Source organism: Arctopsyche grandis, chromosome 11, assembly GCF_051622035.1.
Source record: "Arctopsyche grandis isolate Sample6627 chromosome 11, ASM5162203v2, whole genome shotgun sequence".
NCBI lineage: Eukaryota > Metazoa > Arthropoda > Insecta > Trichoptera > Hydropsychidae > Arctopsyche > Arctopsyche grandis.
In genome coordinates, this window is record NC_135365.1 from 17,910,816 (window position 1) to 17,933,839 (window position 23,024).

The 23,024-nt window shown below is 34.2% G+C and overlaps 1 protein-coding gene across 1 annotated transcript in view; it reads left to right on the forward strand.

The window, feature by feature from the left end:
* Positions 1–23,024, forward strand: part of ome (dipeptidyl peptidase 4 omega) — a 69,551-nt gene that overhangs the window by 13,320 nt on the left and 33,207 nt on the right. The gene's annotated exons all lie outside the window — the stretch shown is intronic.

Here is a 23,024-nt window from a genome sequence, read left to right on the forward strand (position 1 = left end):
GGAATTTCGCCAAAACTCCAATCTTTCTGGGAGGGACCGTATCTGATCATGAAGCGCATCAGTGACGTCGTATATCGCATCAAGAAAGAATTTGGAAACTCTACACGCTGCATCTGGATCGCCTGGCTCAATATCGGGCCACACCCGCTGAAGAAGAATCATCCTGAATTGTGTGTGTGTGTGTATGAATGTAATGTTGTGTAACTAATTATAACTGTAAATGTAACTGTAATTGTAACATGTAATTATAATTGTAATCGATGGGTCGATCGGGACGATCTCTTTAAGAGGGGGGCAATGTAACGTAGAGATTAGGTGAGTGGCGCTCGTGGACTGATGGTTCACGACCGCGGATCACCTGATCTCTCGTTCCCGCCAAAAAGGCCTCCACGAATGAATCAGCCCTATGCAACGGCCAAAGGCATCGTCTGACTCATCGACCAATGATTGTTGAGATATGTATGTATGTGTACTGTGTCCAGCGAGTATAAATATGGGGCGTTCTCGGCATGGAATTCATTCCAGCCCGGACCGCCGCCAAGAGAACACGAATAAACCGCTACTACCCATCTTCCTGCGTCTTTCTCCGATTCTGGAAACCCCCCCTTCACGTCCACGCAACAGTATGTTGAATTTTTTCTTTATTTTCAATGTATCTTTTGACTATACTATTATACTTTGCTTTTAAACATGCACAAGATTTTCATAAAAAAAATATGTTTCCCTCTGTGAATAACGATGATAAATATGATTCAAAGTCTTTTTTACATAAAAGATGTAAACGGAAGCCGGGTTAAATAAACCTCGTTAGTGGAGAGAGTGAAGAGTGGACGAAAGGTAGACGAGAAAATGTACAAGGGTAGGTGTTCATCCTCTTGGAGAGGTGTTCCTCCAGTAGTGGATAGTGAATGGCTGTAAATAATGACGATTACATGAATTTTAATTAATGACGAAAATTCATTTACCTTTTTATTGAGTGTATCGTACTCATGTTGCTGAAGAATATTTATCTATCTATTTATACAGATATACACCCATTTATATTTTACATCCATGGTCAAAAATTGTACATATGTACATAAGTATTGTAAGCAGGGGCGGCTCGTCTTTAAGGTAACTGGGACACTGCCCCACACAAAGAACATAAAGTGTGTGGTGACCGGAAAAATGCACTCGTGTTAGTTGCGCTCTCGAGACGTCCAAACTTTCAAAGATGCTCAAGTAGAACTGGCAATAGAATTCCACAAAAAAGCGTCAAGGGTTATCTGTATTTTATCCGAGGGTGCTAACCTTTTTTTGTGGAATTCTATTGTTAAGTTATTTTTGAGCGCTTTTGAAAATTAGGACTTCTCGAAACTGCGCCACTATTCAGTGCAGTTTAGTGCATTTTTCCGGGAACCAAATTTTCTATATTGTTGGTCACTCGCCAAGATTTAATTGTTTCTTTATCTCGCTCATTCGCGGTGAGTTGAACCGGTTCGTAATCCAGTCGTTAATTTGCTGTGGTCCCGTGGTCGCCAGCTTCGTTTTGCCCACTACTCTGGCTCGGCACTTGTGAGTGGTACTGTGTATAGAATGTAGACAGTCAGTCTAGGCAAAGAAATATGATGCGTATTTCTGTTAATAGAGGGTCGTTTTTACATAGTTGGCTACGTGAAGGTTTCTTTGGGGCAGAATATGCCAGCCCCGATAGTATATGTTCTATACGAATCGAAAAATACAGGACGCCGTAAATTTTTTTTTGACATTTCAACTATATTTGGCAAGGTGTGCTTAGATTGTCAATCACAATATGTCAATGCTTTCATTTTTATCATAAATTTTTTTTTATTAATAAAAATTTTGCTTTTTTTTATAACACAATAAACAATGTCAATAATTTTCTAAATACAGCTCTTTCATTGTATGAAATGTTACTAAAAATATATTAAGTATAATAAAATATGTAGTGTGGGGCGGCTTTCGCATACTCGTGCCTCACTTGATTTTAAAGTCACGAGCCGTCCCCGATTGTAAGTATATTACAAACATTGCTAAACAATTACGTTTATACACTACCATAGAGACATCAATGGACAAATTCGATAATATATCGAGAATTGTATAAATTTACAGAGTGGGTGGCATATTTGTAATATCAGCAAATTCGGGATGCTATTAACTCGGATTTACGAGAGACAGGAAATGTTTTTGTCAATTTGGTGGAACCGTTTCTATTAAATCAGATAAATTGGCAAACTCTAATATCCAAGTCACACACATTCAAGATCTGACCAGCAACACCGGGCCAAAGAATGAACCCATGACCACTCAGTTGAAAGCATTACACACTAACCACTGAGCTATGTTGCTGGTTAAGTAATTTGATTGATTTTCGGTAATTTTCGTACTTTCATCATTACAAAATACATATGTACTTATGTACGTAGTACCTTTAATAAGAAATGGGTTTCTTTAATTTAAAATTCTTTTAAATTTACAGTATATATTTAAAATTAAGAAAAGTCGGTACTTATAAAAAAATCTTAATTAGAAAATTGCCGGTTACCTTTTTGCTCTTACTTATTGCCTCTCATCCCACTGTTTGCTAACTTATGTATATATTTGAGCTCTACATAGAGCCATTAAAAATTCCATAAAGTCGACCACAGGCTAAGTTTTTATTTAACGAAGTCTATTTTACGGAATATTTCATAATTGCTATTTATTATATTTTAATTGCTTTTGCTATACATAATATGAAAAAGAGTTTCATAATTACGGGTATAAATTTTTACAAAATTTCTTTAAGTGCTTCAAGTTTTATAAAACATGCAGACCATTCAGACCTATATATATATATATATATATATATATATATATATATATATATATATATATATATATATATATATATATATATATATATACATATGTACCTACAATTAAAGCATAATTAATAACATTCACTTCTTCCTCTCCTCTTGCTAACTGACGCATCTGTTTTATTTTTATTTTTTTACTCTCGTTAACCGTTTTAAGAGTGAAAGCGGTTACTCTCACTCTTGCACGAAATATTATATGACACAGAAAGGTGATTCGCATTCGACATTTTAATGGCACGGTTGCTTAATAGGTTTATATGTACTTCAGTGCATTATAAACGATTTGACTCGTGACATTTCAACAGTGGCACATGTAAGAGAAAAAAAATATTAAATGACCCGCCAATTACTTGAAATCTTTCATCGTTACTAACTAACAATTAAATACTATGTATCACGAGTGTTAATTAACCTTTGTAAGAATATTCATGCATGCATATGTAAATGTAAATACTATGTGGAAAAGACTTCGATAATGGTTTGATGTAGTTTATTGAAATGTAAAATTTGCACGTGGTGGTTCAGCGGAGCGTACGGAACACAAGTTGTCCGTACGCCGTCTGCTCGAACTCTGTCGACCGTCGCGTATTTCCGCTTGGGCCGACACTAATGCCAACTCGTCAATAATGCCAATCGACAATCAGTTAATAAGACTGTTTGCCACACGTCATTACAAAAGTCGGAACATAGTCCCACATAGGAAAACTGTTGAACAATACAGTTATTCTACAGAGTTACAGCATTACTGACGAGTCGTTTACAATAAATCATAGCTCTTAAAATAATTAAATAGAGGGTGAATAATGAAACCTTTGCCTCATCCAGTGTGAGGATAAAATCAATTTATTGGTTCAGTAATATTTCAACTTATAGGTATACCTCTGGTGAATGTTGTTTCTATTTACATTAAAGTTTTTGAAATCTCCTTTGAAGCTGTGAATAAGCATTACAAGATAAGTTTACTTTAAAGAAGAGAGAGTGGACTGTATATGGTTTAAAACTTAAGCATTCCTCATCTTGATGTTAACTTAGACAATACAATGTTGACACTGTTACAGTTGTCACGACAGATCAGCTATTACCGATCAATTAAACTTGATTAATGAGTGTAATGCTCCTAAGTTAACTTGATTTCATCAACAAGTAGCATAAACATTGCTAAATTAAAAGTAAATTGGAAAGTCATTCATTCATTCCTACAAGCAGGAAATGAAGGCGAACTATGATTATAGATGTCTCTACGTTAAACATCGAAATGTTCAGTATTATAATATTTACTTATTCTATGATTCACATAAATACTATAAACAGTAAGAGTTAACTTATGTTTTCATAACAAGAAACATAAGACCTGCGGATGACTCCCGGCAGGTTATAATTAAGTAGACATGAAATAATTTAAGATGCTCCATTAAGTGTGGCTTGGAGACTAACATTAACAAATCATGAATCTAATTTTAACTGTCAAATTTGAACAGTTTATTTTAAACTCGGATATAATCCTTCCGAGTGATGACATGAGACAAGTCTTATATTATAAAGACAAAATGATTAGATTAAATTCGGAGATATATACTGCCGAATGTTAAAATGAAAATAGCTTAAATTATACACACGACACAATTAAAGTGAATTACGGAGTACTACTATTAACATTGAATGATTTAAACTCATGATTACATCTAATAAGTAATATGAGTTGGGGGTAATGTCTTCGGGTTAAACTAAGCTACCGAAGTTGACGGAATTGAAGCTGCTGTTTCTCCTCCCTCTTGCTGATCTTCCTTCCTGTCAAGTGGTCCTTGTGGTAGAATCGGCAATGGCGCCACTAGATGACTGGACCGACGAAACTCTCCGCTGGCAGTAAAGACGTCGACGACTCGAACTCTGCCATCTGGTCCGGGATACAATTTAGTGACTCGACCCAAGACCCATCGGGTTGGCAGCATGTGTTCCTCCTTTAACAGGACCATTTGACCCACACTCAGATTGTTGCTCGAGTCCTTCTTCCATTTGTGTCGTAACTGCAAAGAATGTAAATATTCCGCCGACCAACGTTTCCAAAATGCTGCTGTGGTCAATTGTATCTGAAGCAGATTGGCATGGACATTAGTGTTATATTTAACCTCCATTGGAAGAGCGAGTAAGGATCTGCCAATTAAGAAATGTCCAGGTGTGAGGGGTAAAAGGTCTAGTGGATCCGAAGACAAGGGACTAAGAGGACGGGAATTCATGCAAGCTTCTATTTGAGTCAATACCGTACAAAATGATTCGAAATTTAAGGTGGTGGCCTTTAACACCTTGTTTAAATGAATCTTCATGGATTTAACCGCTGCTTCCCACAGCCCTCCCATGTGAGGCGCCCTTGGCGGGTTAAACTTCCAACGAATCCCTTCGGAGGCTACATACCGTAGTAGCTTCTCCTCATGAGGACGTTCGTAAATTAATTTTACTAAATTAACGAGTTCACGACTTGCACCGACAAAATTAGTAGCATTGTCGGAATATATCGTATTGGGCCTGCCACGTCTGGCTACGAATCTTCTTAAACAATTTAAGAAATTTGAACTCGTTAAGTCTCCGACAAGTTCCAAGTGAACTGCCTTACTGGAAAAACACACAAAGACACAAACGTAACCCTTAATTATCTTAGAATTCTTATTGCAACCACTCTTCACAGGAAAAGGTCCTGCGAAATCTATCCCCACATGACTGAAAGGAAAATTCGCAGTGGTACGTTCAAGCGGGAGTAATCCCATTAATCTATTGTGTGACAGTGGTTTATTTCTGAAACAAATGACACATGAACGCACCACTCCTTTGACAGTATTATGTCCGGCCAATGGCCAATAGGTCTGCCGCAATAACGACAGTAAGGCTTGAGTACCCAAGTGAATATATTTCAAGTGCGCATCTCGGACAATCATGTGTGTAAGTTTATGCTTATTTGACAAGATAATGGGTGACGTTGATAGAGTTGTTCCCAGAGGAAGTCTACTTCCAACACAAATTAAATTCTCGTGGAATAGAGGGGACAATTTAGCTAATTTACTGCTACTGGGAATTGGATGTCCCTTGCTCAGCAAACGATATTCCAATGGAAATGATTCCATTTGCGATAACCTTATCAAATTATTTAAAGCATCTTTTAATTCTAAAGCGGACGGTTCGTTATTTTCTTTAACGTTTAATTGTTTATTCCTTAGTGGCCGACGAACATATGATAAAACTCGAAGGAGTCTTGGAAGATGAGAATATTTATCTATCCAATTATTTTCCCTCACAAGGGTAGCGTTAGTGACTACCCTTCTCTCTGGAAGATCTATTGTGATCTCAGGAGGTCTTCGAGGCCATCGTGATTCGTCTAATTTCAACCAACTAGGGCCGTCCCACCATAACGAATTATGATTTAATTCTGATGGTTGAGTCCCTCGAGAAATTAAATCTGCTGGATTGTCTGTAGAGGAGACATGGTACCACTCAATGGGTTGAGATATTGATTGGATTTCGGCCACTCGATTGGCAACGAAGGTGGTCCATTTACATGACTCTCCTCTAATCCAATGCAATGCGACGGTTGAATCCGTCCAATAATATTTTTCATTAATATGAATTGTTAATTGGTCTATTGTTGACTTCATTAACTTTGATAATAACATAGCGGAGCACAGCTCTAAACGCGGAATAGTTACAAAACTGAGCGGAGCGACTCTCGAACGAGAACACACAAGATGACATTTGGAATTTCCCAATTGATCAGTACATTTTACATAAATACAAGCACCATAAGCTTTCTCGGATGCGTCACAAAATCCGTGTGCCTGTATATTAATGGCATTATTTAGTATTATCAATCTAGGAATTTTATAAAGTTTCATGACTGTATTGGATAATTGGCAATCTTTCCATTTTTTGAAGATTGTCTGAGGAATGAATTCATCCCAACCAATGGTTTGTTGCCAGACAGATTGCATTAATATCTTATAATTAATTAACAATGGAGATAATAGTCCTAATGGGTCGAAGATCTGACTAATTACTGATAAAAAGTTTCTTTTTGTTATATTTTCAGTCTCGACTTCGGTTTGAACCTTAAATACAAAAACGTCTTCCCGCGGTTTCCAAAATAAACCTAAAGTTTTGTGTGATTCGTTAGAGAAGTTAAAATCTGAACAATCGTCAGCTTTAACATCCGTGATTATATCGGAGTTGTTCGATGTCCATTTGCTTAAGGGCATACCGGCTGATAATAATATGGTTTCCAGTTGAACCTTTAATAATTTACCAGCTTCAATAGTATTAGTTCCCGTGAGCAAATCATCAACATAAAAATCACGTTCGATCACTTTACTAGCGATGGGATATTTGTTTCTATTCTCCTCTGCTAACTGATTTAGACATCTAGTAGCTAAAAATGGGGCTGAAGCAGTTCCGAATGTTACTGTATTAAGCTTGTAATGCTTGAATTTACTCTGGGGATCTGTTCGCCAAATGATTCGTTGTACATTTTTATTTTTCTCTGCTATTTGAATCTGTCGGTACATCTGCTTAATATCCGCAGTAATCACGTATTTATGGAGTCGAAAGTTGAGTAGTAAACTTAACAAATCTGATTGGACACTAGGTCCCACCATCAAAATATTATTTAGTGAGATATTAGACGTTGTCTTTGCGGACGCATCAAAAACTACACGATATTTAGTGGTAAGGCTAGACTCCTTAACCACGACGTGATGAGGTAAATAACAATGAACCTCATGTGCCTCCGGAGGTTCACACTCTGACATATGTCCTAAATTTATGTACTCTTCTAAAACTTTATTGTATTCCATTTTTAAATTATTATTGGCTAAAAAACGTCTTTCCAAAGTTTTGTGTCTTTTCTCCGCAATGTGCAATGAACTTCCTAATACTACCGGGGAATTTTTATATGGTAAAGCTACACAAAATCTACCGTTTTTATCTCGTGATGTGTGTGCTTGGAAATGTTCCTCACATCTTTTCTCCTCAAGAGATTGATGTTTTACCATAGGAACCTGGTCGATCATCCAAAAGTTTTGAATGTGACTGTCTAATTGACTTAAGCCTATGTGGCTCTTCCCTGGAGCATTATTTACTTCGGGATATGGACCAACTATTGTCCATCCGAATTCGGTATCCTTTAAGATAGGCATACCTTTTCCTAACTGGATGGTTCCTGCTTTCATAGCATGAACGCAAATCTCGGCGCCGAGCAAGAAATCGATTGGCGTCGGTTTATTCCAAAGGGGATCTGATAACTTGATTCCCGCTGGTATTGAAATTAACTGTTGATCCAGTTTCACAGTTGGAATTTCGCCAGTAATTTCTGGTAATACCAAACACAACACTTTGGTTGAGTAATTAGTGGTTGAAGACCTTATGGTCACCTTGGTGATGTGACGAATGCTACTTTCTTGATTAGCGATACCTACAATTTTTTGAGAGATTTTCTCTAATTTGAAGTTATTCTTCTTAGCGAAAGATGTGGTAACATAGTTGACTTGTGAGCCGGAATCTAATAATGTGCGACCCTTAACGACCGTTCCATTGGACGTTATAATGTCTACTTGTACCGTCGGTAAAATTATCTCCCTTTGAGAGAAATGAGTAGAATGAGCATTAATTGACTTCCTTCCCGTATTATTGGAACTAAATGTATCGTCCTGATGCAACAAAGTGTGATGGTTTTGTTTGCACCTTAAGCAATTATAGTTAGACTTGCAATTTGTTATCTTATGCGATGAATTTAAACATTTAAAACACATGTTATTAGATTTAACGAATTCATTTCTTTCCATACTGGATTTTGCTTTGAATTTATCACATTTGCCTATGAAATGATTATTTCGACAGAATGCGCATGCGTTTACCTTACTTGATGGGTTTTTGTTCGCGACATGAGTTCTCATGATTCTTTGACGACTATGAGGGAATTCCTTCACCGTAGTTACAGATGCAGTAGATTGTAATACATTACATCTATTCTGCAAGAATGTCTCTAAACTTTCATATGGTGGCATTTCTCTGCTAACCAGCGATATTTCCCAGTCTCTTACTATATTAAAAGGTAATTTCCTTAGAACTAAACATGTTACCCATGGATCTAAAATTTCTCTCGCGTAACCCAACGATTCAATGTTTTTAATACACACTGTTACCTGATTCAATAGATTTCTCAATTCGATATGTGATTCTCTTGTGATTAATTTTAAGTCACAAAGTGAATTAATCCTAGTTTTGAGATTAAGTCTTGGTAAATTATATTGCTTGTCTAAAATACTCCAAGCTATTTCGTAATTGTCTGAGCTAATATCTAAACCTGATACAGCTGCCAAAGCGGGACCGATTAAGGATTGATGCAAATATTGCAATTTCGTGACATTCGAATATTCCGTTTTGTTTCCTATTATATTCTTAAAAGCTTGTTGAAACGATTGCCATTCAGATGGATCTCCCTGAAATGTGGGAATGGTTAACGTCGGTAACTTATCTCTAGCAAATTTAATTGTTGCTTGCTCTACCTTTAGTTTACTATCTTGAAAGGATTGGCAATCTAATGCTGCTTTAAGATTTTTAACTGTTATTGTAATTGCATCGTACTCTTCGTCTATTTTGGCCGCTTTCGGTATGTCTGTAAGGTTATCTAAATATTCGTAATGGAGTTTTCGGACATAATCGTATGCTTCTTTAATGGTTTGATACTGTCCTTCATCTAATTCGGAGGATTTATCTATTTTTCCTTTTAGTCTTTGTACCGCGCCTGAATACCTTAATTCTATTGACGTCATTATAACTTCTACTTTATTTTCCTTCGCTAATATTTCTATCGATTGAGTCTGACTTCGAGTCTGATGTATTCTAGAGCTTGACCTGTCTCTAATAGGTTCTACGTCCCTAGTTGGATTTCGACCTTTATGCGACTTGGAAGTCGAAGCTTCTATTTCCTCGTTTTCAGCACTTGACATTTGTTTCAGAAAGTTGCACTATTTCGTCTCATAAATACAGTTGTTCTCTACTATAGCTGTCAATTGAACTATTCGTAGAGATAAGGTAATAATATTCAATGATTAACCGTGAATCTTAATATTCTACTTTAACTATTATCACCAGAATCTATCCAACATATTTTGGAAGAAATTACAACCCTAAATTGGTGGGTGCTTGATTTAAACCACTTTGGGGCTACAAGTCTTGTGATTTATTTTAAATCACCACTGTTTCATCACACATTATGAAACAAAGAGATCTACCGATGTATGAATATGCCGGTATGTACTTGATTTAATCCACTTTGGGGCTACAAGTGTAATTCCACATTTATCGTGGAAGGGGGGGGGGGGGAGGGTGTTTCTACACACATTAAGAAACAAAGATCTACCGATATGAATATACCGGTATGTACTTGGTTTAAGCCACTTTGGGGCTACAAGTATAATTCCACATTTATCGTGGAAGGGGGGGGGGGGAGGGTGTTTCTACACACATTAAGAAACAAAGATCTACCGATATGAATATACCGGTATGTACTTGGTTTAAGCCACTTTGGGGCTACAAGTATAATTCCACATTTATTGTGGAGGGGGGAGGGGGGAGAAAGTTTCTACACACATTAAGAAACAAAGAGATCTGCCGGTATATGAATATACCGGTATGTACTTGGTTTAAGCCACTTTGGGGCTACAAGTATAATTCCACATTTATTGTGGAGGGGGGAGGGGGGAGAAAGTTTCTACACACATTAAGAAACAAAGAGATCTGCCGGTATATGAATATACCGGTATGTACTTGGTTTAAGCCACTTTGGGGCTACAAGTATAATTCCCCACGTGCTTTGCTAATTTTACACTACATCTGATTTTACACTTTTAATACGAAATTCGATGCGACCGATGAAACATTCCTTCGTAGCGCGATATTATTTTATACAATCGCGTTAATTAATTGTTATACTTTAAAACATATTTTTAAAAACTGACCTACCCACATGATTGCCTTTTGAACAGATTGCCTGAGATTGAATACATTCACTTACTTGAATATCCTTTACGATGTTTATGTGATCGTTCCGATAATTTTGGATTACCTCTGTGTCCCATGCGTCTTTGTAGGTTATGTTTTTATTTATATATTTTCTGCGTCAATCACGCGGTCATGTACCTCTGTACATCAATCAATATATTGCTGAAATAGAAGCAAACATGTTATTAGTATTGGAAAGGTATGGATAGTAACAAAGGAACGATACCGATTTCTTAATTGACATCCATTTTTTCTCGACCACGTTTTTTCCTATTGGTTTGTCCGTTTGGTGTTGTGGCCTAGGTTACTGGTGTCCGGTTCGAAGTGACCATCATGGAAAAGACTTCGATAATGGTTTGATGTAGTTTATTGAAATGTAAAATTTGCACGTGGTGGTTCAGCGGAGCGTACGGAACACAAGTTGTCCGTACGCCGTCTGCTCGAACTCTGTCGACCGTCGCGTATTTCCGCTTGGGCCGACACTAATGCCAACTCGTCAATAATGCCAATCGACAATCAGTTAATAAGACTGTTTGCCACACGTCATTACAAAAGTCGGAACACTATGTATGTATATGCACATGTTTTAAGATACAGCCGTAAAGTTTATTACCTGTACACCTGTATTGTCTTTATAATTAGTATTATGTTTGATAACATTTCGCAAAATTGTCGTCTTAAGATGTATGTATGACCGATTGTGGGTTAACAGGACGAGGAGAAATTTCATCGTTTACATATTAAATACATATACTAAGAGTACGTGTAGGTAAATATACAAAAGTTTATGTATGTAGTTGTATATGTATATATTAGACACGGTTCCAATTTGTAAATTTATTCAATATGAAAATTTTCAATTCGCAGTTTAATATTAATGACATAAAAAAACGTCAAAAGTTAAGCTGTGTGTGAATATGTTGGACATTTGATATTCAATTCACCTAATTATCACCAAATATCTCATGTCAATCGTGCTGTTTAGATATTCATATGAATGAGGCTTCTTATATGTATTTTGCTTACTTGAAAAAAAAAGGAAGATTTCGCTGTTACCCTACTGAATGCCTCGTGAATATATTATATTATATTTGGATTACATTTTTATTCGCTCGTCAAATAAGAGCTCTCTGCATATTTCAAACGACAGACATTATGTTAATGTAAAATAAATACATACACCTGGAAAATGATGCAATAGCACTCTAATTCCTATTCGGTCGATAAATATGAAAGAAGAGCACACGACATGGAAGCAGAATCATAAAAATTTTATCTTAATCTTCGTGCTTCTTATATTTTTTATTTTTAAATTATTGTTGGTTTTATACGGACCTCGTAAATGCTACGTACATATGTATGTATGTACATACAGTCACTTACATCAACTCACAGCTGCACATGCAAAATAAAATGTTTATTTTATGTAAATATTTTACTTTGAACGATAGTATTAATTATTAATGCATTTGTTTGATTTAATTATTATATGAAATTCCTTTTTTTATTTGAAAATATCCCTGTTTGTTTAATGTTTTAAAGAATTATTTTACACACTACAACTTTGATGTAAAAACATTTTAAAAGAAGTTTCCTATGTTCCCAGAACTTAAGGTTGTTTTTCTGTTATGGGAAATTACTTTTCATACCTTGAAGTGTAAATTTTGAAATATCTTCCCTCCGTCTTCTTTACTCTTACTACGTTGTAAATTGACTACGTTATTTTGAATGGAATTTGTTATTTTTGGACTATTAGAGGTTATTATGATGAAATATACTCAGTCAATATATGTATGTTCATATGTGTATGAAATGGTCAAATTCCAAAAAGGAGAAAAATATTGCATTTTAATATTTGGAGAAGAACATGTCTTTTTGCCTCTGGTTTAATTTATTCAAATTACATATTAAAGTTTGGAATAGTCTTCCAAACAGTGTAGTAATTTCTGAAAACCTTAATATTTTTTAAAAATAAGCTAGATGTACATATTTCTTTAAAAACATAAAATTTTTAAACTAAAAATAAACTTTAAAAACCTTTGTACATAAACTTTAAAAACCTTAAGGGTTTTTATAAATGTTCTTTTCCTATATCTTCATTTCTTTCTATATTTTCATTTTTTAGTTATCATTTTACTATTCAATTTTTTTATTATTGTTATCTTGAATGTTTTATTTCGTCTGTTATTTTTTTTAATTTAATATATAAATAAGTATAACTCAAACCATTGAGCCTATCAGCTTTGCCGCCTCCCCGAAATATGTTAAATAAATAAATATTATTATTATATATGATAAAAATCATTTACCAATCGAATTAGTACGTTAAGTAAAAAAAATGTTGAGTTAGAAACCAATCCTTTTAAACGTGGGGAAATGAAAAACTAGCAAAATAAATTCATATTTTCAAATTTGCCAGTATAATTTAAGTATTTAGAAAAAAAAAACATAACCAATAGAAAAAATATCTAACTTAATTCCAATACTCACTTTGAGTACAGCAATATTAGATTTTGAGTTAAAGACTCTAATAAAGAAGAGTGAATCAACAAAATCATTATCATATTCAAATTCAGTGGGTCAAATGTAGTAAAAGATTGATAGTAGTCAAATGTAGTAAAAGTCTCCGTTCTGGTAACACTAATACGTGACTTTTTGTTGCTCAGTGTAACTAATCGATTGTACAATTGAAAAGTGTACTTTGAATGATTTTAGTGGTTTTTTATTGCATACATATGTACCATGTACATATAATGATGGATATAAAACAAAAATAATATATTTTCCATCTAATCTACAACGAGTATCTTGTTGATTGTTGTTTCAGATTTTAACTTATTTATTCGCGAAAGTTCATTTGTTTGAAATATTTATTTAAAAATATAGTCTAAAAATATAGCTATTCACTTGTTTACCTAAGAAAATATTAACTTATACAGATTTGATCAAACAATAATTACATAATTTTATTTTGGGATGGAGCTGGACAATCTAATTCGCTATAAAGTTAGTACATACGATTATGTATCAGCCTACACTGAACTAATATTATATGAACACCAAAAGACTAATTTGATAGACATCTTTTAATATGTAGGACACATTGTGGGGGAGGAGGCTGAAAGGTTATCCATATTGACGTACACCAGATTACGGAAATTTTCACACATGCAGTATCCAAACAGTGTAGACGTACATATGTATGATAAATATACCACAATGATGTACACTCACATTCACTTTAATTCGAAATTCACTCATCTCCGAGTCATGCTTCAGAATGTAGCGGTGTTGGTCGTGATTCACCGATAACGCTCGCACGTCACTCTTTCCCTGTCCGATAAAAGGTTGTCGACTGCTAACCGGTTACACTGGCTGCGTCATCATGGTTGTTATTGTTTACCGGCTACGTCACTTGGTCTAAATATAATATATACAGGCTGGTTTTTCGGGCCGGTACAGCGTACATATTTGCTCATGAATATTTACGACGTGTCCCCACGCGTGTCTCTCAATATTTTTCCGATCGAACGAACGGGCAATCTGCGCGGCTTTTCCTTCGAATTAGTTTTTCCCATTTCCTACGTAAGCGCGAGCCTCGCCCACGATTTAAAATTGTATACCTGTTTGAGTATCAGATATTTCTGGAAGGCTTTCAATCAGTTTTTCCTCTATGAATCATCCACTTCCCGATGACTTTCGTTGTAGGGGACGTCTCGTCGGCATAAACAACCAAGGCAGCATCTAAAGTGACTATATGTATAACCAGCGGCGTGGACTAGTTAGTGGTTAGCATATTATGCTTTCGAGCAGAGCGGTCATGGGTTCGAGTCCCACTAGAGTCCCGCTGTTGGCCCGATCTTGTTTTGTGACTCCAGGTCTTCATCATTTATTATCAGAGTTTGTCAATTTTTCTGATTTTCATTGAAACGATTCCTGTAAAATTGGCAATTCCTTTCCTATCTCTCTTGCTAATCTCAAGTTATTCAGCGTCTTGAATTTGACTTATTTGATTACCCAATTTGCCAATTTGATTACATCTGACTATGGATTCTAGTGCCCATTTTTGGCATAGATTCATGTATTGTAGTATTGACTAGACTTTGAATTAAAGACTGCAAAAGCCGAAAATATGTAAAAATTGCGTATTTTTTTAACGCTTACCATATATGTATATAATAACGCTATTGCGTGTGTCTGAGATAACGCTCGCCATACTGTAATATTCGATTCGATTCGACATATGTACATACATATGTACGTCACAGCTAAACCTCTGCCAAACCGTATGTATATACGAATACAATAACAAAAGAAAAAAATTTCTTTATATACTATTGGTAACCAATGTTTCCTCTTGGCAGGGAATTCACCGCCATCTATTGAAAATTGATTTAATTAATAAATTTTTCTATTGGTGTTTTATATTGTTTACATGTAGGTAGGTAGGTAGTTTTTACCTTTTTTCATATTAAACAATTAAATATAAATATTCAATTAAATATATGTATGTAAAAGGTATTTGAAAAAAATTCGACCGCGTGTGGATTGAACACATGACCGACTATACATTTTTTAATTTTTTTTTATTTAATAACTTAATATACCAACACCCATGCGATTATATGTCATGGGGTACAACACTAGTTTCTAATAAACGAGAAGAAGCCAACAAAAATCAGTCATATTCGAATCAAATGGGTCAAACTTGGTATATATTGATTAGTCTCCCTTCTGGTAATTTTTTTTAATGCTCAGTGGTATCACCACAATATTTCAGTCTATTATTGTGGTATCACCACAACAATAGACTGCATTTGTGGGGAGGTGGCTGCATGTTGAGGGCTTTATAAGTCGACTTCGTTGACCTTTAAAGTGAGCTTATACCATAATATGAAAAATCAGTTCCTTATTCGGCAGCTTGATTAGCAATAGATTTTTGTAGAAAATCAATGTCTCAATTTGGAAGTTTTGATTGTGTATAGCGGCCGCTCAAATTCTGCTGAAACCTCTTTCAGAATATGAGTCAATATGATTTTAGCCGCGATATGACTCAAAGTGGTATTGATTAAGGAAATTATATATTTTTTTTATGTAGGTATGTATTTGAATAGAGCGACAAACGTTTCTGTGCATATATTATGTTTATTTAAAAAAAATGTGAGTCAAAGCCTTTTGCAAACTCGCTATGGTTGAATGTCAAACAATAGTACCTACATACATACCTATATGTATATTAACTTCATTTCCGTTTGTTAAGCTGAGAAACGCATACATATGTACGTATTGAATCATCCTGTTGACTTTTACGATGCAATAATAGAATGATTGTATTGACAGTTTTATTGGTATAATTAAACGACCATTCATCGATTATAAATAATTACAATTAAGCAGAATCCAATCTCTAATTGCTGTGCACTTAACATCCATTAAATTTATCAATCTAATCGCATAAGTAGGCATACAATATACATAGCTTTGGACCTTCAATTAAACTCTACCGTTTACCGTCACGTGCCTAGTATTGTGCAATATGTGTTTTCATCGTTCCAATCGATGCAAATTAATTCCATTGTCTCTGCCTGGCAGCGCTATTCTTTTCAGCGATTAACTTTTTAATAACGATTCGCACGAATGCAACGTAATATATGTATTTGTATGAAGTATTGTGTACATCGATACAGTGTTAATGATGGATTGCTTATTACCCGGGACACCTGTTTATGCCACCCTCCCCCCCTTCTATAGGTAGTTTAGATATATTTTTTCACCAAATTTCTGCAATCGTCAATTTTGTTAAAAATTCAAAATTAAATATGATCGACGAAGCAAAGTATACTGAAAATATTATTTAGTATTAATTTTTTATACTTTTTTAAGTATAGTCGTATATTATGATAAAATTTTTGACGAACGTGATTCTTTTAAATGATTTTTTATTCTTAAATTATTATTCTGTCTATGTAAAATCAACCTCGAGATTTTGACTGATTTGAACTGTTTTTAAGAAAAATTGTGTGTCTGTGTATTTTGGAGATAATTTGAACACTGTTTGTCCTATTGAATTGAAACTTAATAGCAGTTGCTAAAATGCTTGTCGTTACTTTGTCACTTTTTTTCAAAATTTTAGGTTTATTGTTAGTGGTACATACTTATCAGAAGTTTTTGAATTCAAATATCTTCCAAACAGCTCAACAGATTGGGTTGAAAATTTTTTTAAATGTAATAGGTATTTAAATGTAGGATCTGGTTGTCAGAAGATATAGGCGGTACAATAAAATAAGATTCGTTGGATGGTTTACAACATTGTTTCCATTCATCACTCTATATTCGATGAATGGAACTGCCACACCGGTTGACGGATTGTTTAGACGACAGACATTAGGCTGATGGGTATTTGATCGAACGGACACTTGCTCTAACGGACATTTGACCGAATGAAATTTTTGATTATTATTAATAAAATTAATCAATAAAGTTATAGGCGTTTAAACAATTAAAATCTGACAAGACGAGTGGGTGGTGGAAAGTCAAACATATAAGGTTACTAGTAACCTGTGTTTGACTTTCCGCCACCCACTCGTTTTACTACTTACTACTTATTAAACGTTACCGTCTTCAAAAATTTCTTATTTATTTCTTAAGATTATTTTTCACCATTGAACTATCAGAATCGATTTAAATTTCCATCGTTGACCAAACCGCGCAAAATGGCAAAGTTTCAAAACGATTAGAAGATGTAGGAATAGATACTGAATTGTTAGCGAAGTTAAATATAGAAAAGCCTTGTAAAAATATAATATTTTATCGATTTCGAGAGAATTGTTGAAGAATGTATCTGTTTTCAACGAGTTTTGAGTAATTTCGATACACAATCAATCAAATGTTCACTCGGTCAAGCGTCCATCATGACAGTTTCTATTTGGCCAAAAGTTTGCCCATGGCCACACCAAACCACCATATTTATTATTATATGTATATTATTATCATCATCATTATTATTATCATATTTATTTTATCATTTGTATTATCTACATATTTTTTATATCGATAATACAAAGGACGATAAGGATTGTACTATTCTCATTATCGTCTAGAATAAAAATTTAGTAAATTTCTGGTTTTATATTCATTGAATATTTTACAAAAAGTCATCAAGAGTGCCCAGCTCGATTTTATTTCAAATTTGTATGCCATAGATTCATGCTTTCATTCACCAAATGGATTGGAATTGTAAATTTCTATTCAAATTTTGATTTCATATAGTAAGAAATAGGTGAAAATTTTTGGCCGTTATATTATGGCATCTGATGAGGGTCGGCCTGTGGGTACAATTTGACAATAGTGGAAATTTTACCGTCTGTCAATATCTAAGACGAGATTAATTTCGTTGATGGCAAATTGAATTTCGACATGTACATATTTCAGAATCAAATCGAAGACCTTTTCCATTCACGTGCCTCGACGAGACAAAGCAGCTGTAATTATGTACATTCGTTCCCAATAAAATGTCACGCTCTCGTACATATGTATGTACATACATACATACATATGTACATATGTACGTATGTACATAAATAGCAGAGATTGAGGTTTCAGCCGAAGGGGGTCTTCGAATACAAGTAACTTCATTACCCAGAAACACCCCATAGTCTCCTCGCCTAAGGGATGATCGATTCTTTCCACTTACCCTTTTTACGAGAGTTTTTCACTTGACCCCGATAATCCAATATAGTACCGAAGTGGTCCTGGCGGAAATGAACTTCCCACTTACGCCTTTACATCCCTTTATAGATTTTGTATGACAAATTTTTTATCAATTCTATCAAATTTGAAATTTAGTCGTGTAACGGAGTATATAATCTATTTTTTTACAAATTTATAATATTATTCAGTTACATGTATACATAATATTATCATATCGACTTGCATCAAAAAAAGTTTATGGTTTGTACTCCGATAAAGATAAACTCCCAGTAGTTAATGCTAGTGAAAGTAGTTTATAATTCAAAACCGTCCACGCAGAATTTGTTGATATTTTCTGATTTTATTGGTTTTATTTATAAAAAAGTTTATCATAAAAGTGAAAAGACAGTTTGGTTTATTTTTAAATATAATATATGCTTGCTTGCGAGTTTATAGTGTACGAATTAAGGTCCGTTTATATTATCCGCACTGAACGTCAACAGCTCGGCATAACACAGCATTGCACGGAATAGACTTGTTCTGTTAATACTATACAGCACCGCTCGTTTTCGGCATATTCACGTTTGTTTTGGACGAGTGCAAGGCAAAATCGGCTTACATATATGTATATTACAAAGTGCGATGATACGGCGCAATATTGCTTGCATCGTATTGTCAAGTTAATATTTTAACAATATGAAATTTCCGAAGATATTTATATGCATATGGCAGCACTTTCGTTAGTACGGGTGCACTCGCCACTATGACGTCACGTCTGTCTGTGTGAATATTTCTACAGCAAGATTCTGGTTGATTTGTTTCGGTGTTATGTACTGCTATTATATGAATAGACCGTGTCGGTTGCTGCTGTTTCGTTACGTCACACACACATTACGCAACGTAACACATAAATAAAACAAAACATGAATTAATGATACAAATAAATAAAACAATAAAAGCTGTTTATATATTTGAAGCTTAGCTAATAGTCAGTCAAGTGCCTAATGGTTACAAAAACATATAAGAAAAAACGTTGAAATTCGAAGGTAATGACAACCTTTGGATTCAAATATTGTATGTATGTATGTACATACATTGAATACACAAGTTTAAGCAATGACAAAGATTATTTGGTAGTTTGGCTTATAGCATATTGTATTTTCTAAAAATTACATGAATTTGATTCTCGCCTTACATTTTTTTTGATTTTTAAATGCTTTTTATTATTACGAAATTATGTTCACAATACATCTTATATATATTTTAATAGCTACTGATCTACTAATCATTTTGTATTTTACAATTTAAATTATTTTGGTTAGTGCTCATAGTATTATATTATTCTAATGTTAACCTACAGCATAATAGGAAAAATAGCTCAAAAACCTATTTACAATCCTTATAAATGCTCATAATACATATAATACATAATATTAATTAAAAACTATCTAAAGTCGTTGACCTAAAGAAGATTGTGTTTAGGTAATCTGTACACGCTGTACATAGTTTCGCCTACGTATTCTAAAACAAATAATGTCTGAGAACATACGAACAATATTGTCCTAGCGAATGTGTGACGCAGCTAACTGTTCATCTCGAGAAGAGACGTTTCCCTTTTAACACTCACCAACCGGTTTAAGATCCGGCTTGTCTGAACCGATTCTTCTCCCTACAAAGCGTCTTTCCATACTGAGATGTCCCTGATCTATCGATAAGGTCGAACGTTCTTGTCAATGATCTACTACGCCAATTATTGTTAAATATTTACTCACGACCAGCTCATTGATATTGAGGACTGCGAGCTGTACCTTCCGGCAGATTAAAATGATAATATGTACTTTGGCTTTTTCTGAAACCTTTTAAGCCCTATGCAAACTTGCTATTATTATTCTGCCAGAGTTTTTAAATTATCGCAATAAAATGACTAAATATACATATTTAATTTTTTCTATCATTCAATATGATCCAACTTAGAACTGCGTCTTTATTATGTAGGTACATACATGTATGTATGTACCTACATAATAAAGTACCTATATACGTATATGTATGTATGTTACAGTCCAAGTGTACATTTCGTTCGTTGATAAACATACACCTTCTTCATACATACAAGAACCAATCTAGCCATATATGTATATGTATATTGTACACAAATAACAAATTGACAAACGAACTAGTTTGCATGCACAAACTATTAATCATAATTTCAAGTATTCTCAGTCGCTTGCTTCATCCTGCATTTTCTGTCTTCTACATACATATGTATGTACCTATATGCATATCGCGCGTATTTTAAAAATCTGTGGAAATGGGAATTATAGCAACGCTGTAATGCGGCTTCCGCAGGATTTCCCATTTTAAATATTATATGATAGTTAAATACTTTTCAAAATTTTGATAACTGAAAAGTTTCATGCGACACCTGGTAGAAATCTACTTGAAGATAGCTATTGGCTTTTACTACTTAAAATAAAACCTTTAAATTAAAACAAACCGGAGCGAAAACTTGGACTGTAACATATACATAAATTTTGTATAACTTGATTTTTTTCTAGAATATAATTCCTTTCATATGTCATCAATTCGATTTTGGCAATTCAATTGCTCCATTAAGCGAAACTACTTCCATTTCTTTACCTTTGTAGTTTCTGAATAATTTGAAATATGATTTAATGCTACATGAACTTGTATCCTCAATCGTGACGAACATTTTGTGACTAAAAAACCAATATATATTTTAATTTTAAAGTTCATATTTTTTTATTGATAAAAATAGAATATAATTTTAATTTGCATTTTTTTTATTAGAATTGTTTAATTTCAAGGTCGCTTTTATACTACAATAGTGTGTCAATGATTTTATCTCACAACACCAAGAATGCATACATAATACTGTTGTCTGTAGAATGTATTTATATTCAATTTCTATTGTTGGAAAAAAATCGACTCATTCACAACATTACGTGGGCTATAAATTAATTTGATCATGAATGAGAGCCGAATAAAAGTGTTTTTATAATCATTTAAATAGCATACATAGATATGTATGTACTATATGTTACAGTCCAAGTGTACATTTCGTTCGTTCATGAACATACTACATAGTTTGTAGATACACCAACTGGCCAGTTAATACATACATACATAGTATAAACAAAATAGCAAATTGACAAACGAACATGCTCAAACTACATATTAGGCATAAGTTTTAGTATTCTCAATCATTTTTCCCATTATCTATGTATGTATGTACATATGTATACTTACCCTGGATTGAAATATTTTTAAAAATAAGTAGTAATGGGAATTATAGCAACTTTGTAATTCAGTTTTCATATGATTTCCCTTTTGAATACTTGGCATTATGACATCTCAAAGGTTTTGACAGTTCAAAAGTTTCATACGATACCTGGTGAGTCTATTTGAAGATGGCCTTTGACTTTTTAGGGCTCAATATTTAACTAATAGTTGTTGTATGAACAAACTAGTACATTCATGAACGAAACAGAGTTACCACTTGGACTGTATCATATGTATATAAACAAAAGAATATTTGTAGATTATTAATAAAAAATATTTTTCTTTTATTTGAATATTTACTTTATTTTATGTGTAATGCTTTCATTTCACCGAGAAATCGATTAAAAAACACGTAATAGTAAATTTCATACATTTCAATCAACCGAAAAAAAAACGAAATTAATGGTGTAAATCAAACTATCCATAAGAAATATTCCAATTACAAAATCATAATATTCGTTCTAAAAAAAGAGTTACAAAATACATAGACGATAATTATACAAATACACGGAGATGCACTCAACCGAGTTGACACACTATGTGTGAAAACTATCTCCAAAGCAAACGGTTGATTGAGCTGATACCGTTAAAAGGCTGATGTGAAATATGATACGTCAGAAAATTGATCTGGCAATCGAGCCGACAGGTACCAATACATATATATCCGGCTTTTCCAGATAATCCCCAAATGTGTAATAACCGCGGACACAAGTATATCAGGGGAGATTAATGTCAGAGTTGACTGATGCGTTCGAAAGGTTACACCGACATAATGGATTTGGCGTGGGAAACTGATCTACGGTGAAAATGCCAGTCCAACGCGACCCACAGTTTTTGAGTACGATTTTGCAATATATCGAGGTGCACCTTGCGCCGACGGGAGTTACATAAACGAATCATCATGTATATATGTATATATTCCTAAAGTTTAGCAACGCTTTTTTAGATTCGAATTCGTGACTCGTCTTTTGATTGCCTGGTGGTGATCGTGCATTTGGTGTACCTTCTCTTCGCCATCAACCTTCGCTCGACCGATTTCCTTGTCGTGTGTGTATGTATTATATTAGCCCTTTACGGTCTGATACTTGTTCAGCTGCTCTAATTAGATAAGTGTTACTATTTTGGTGA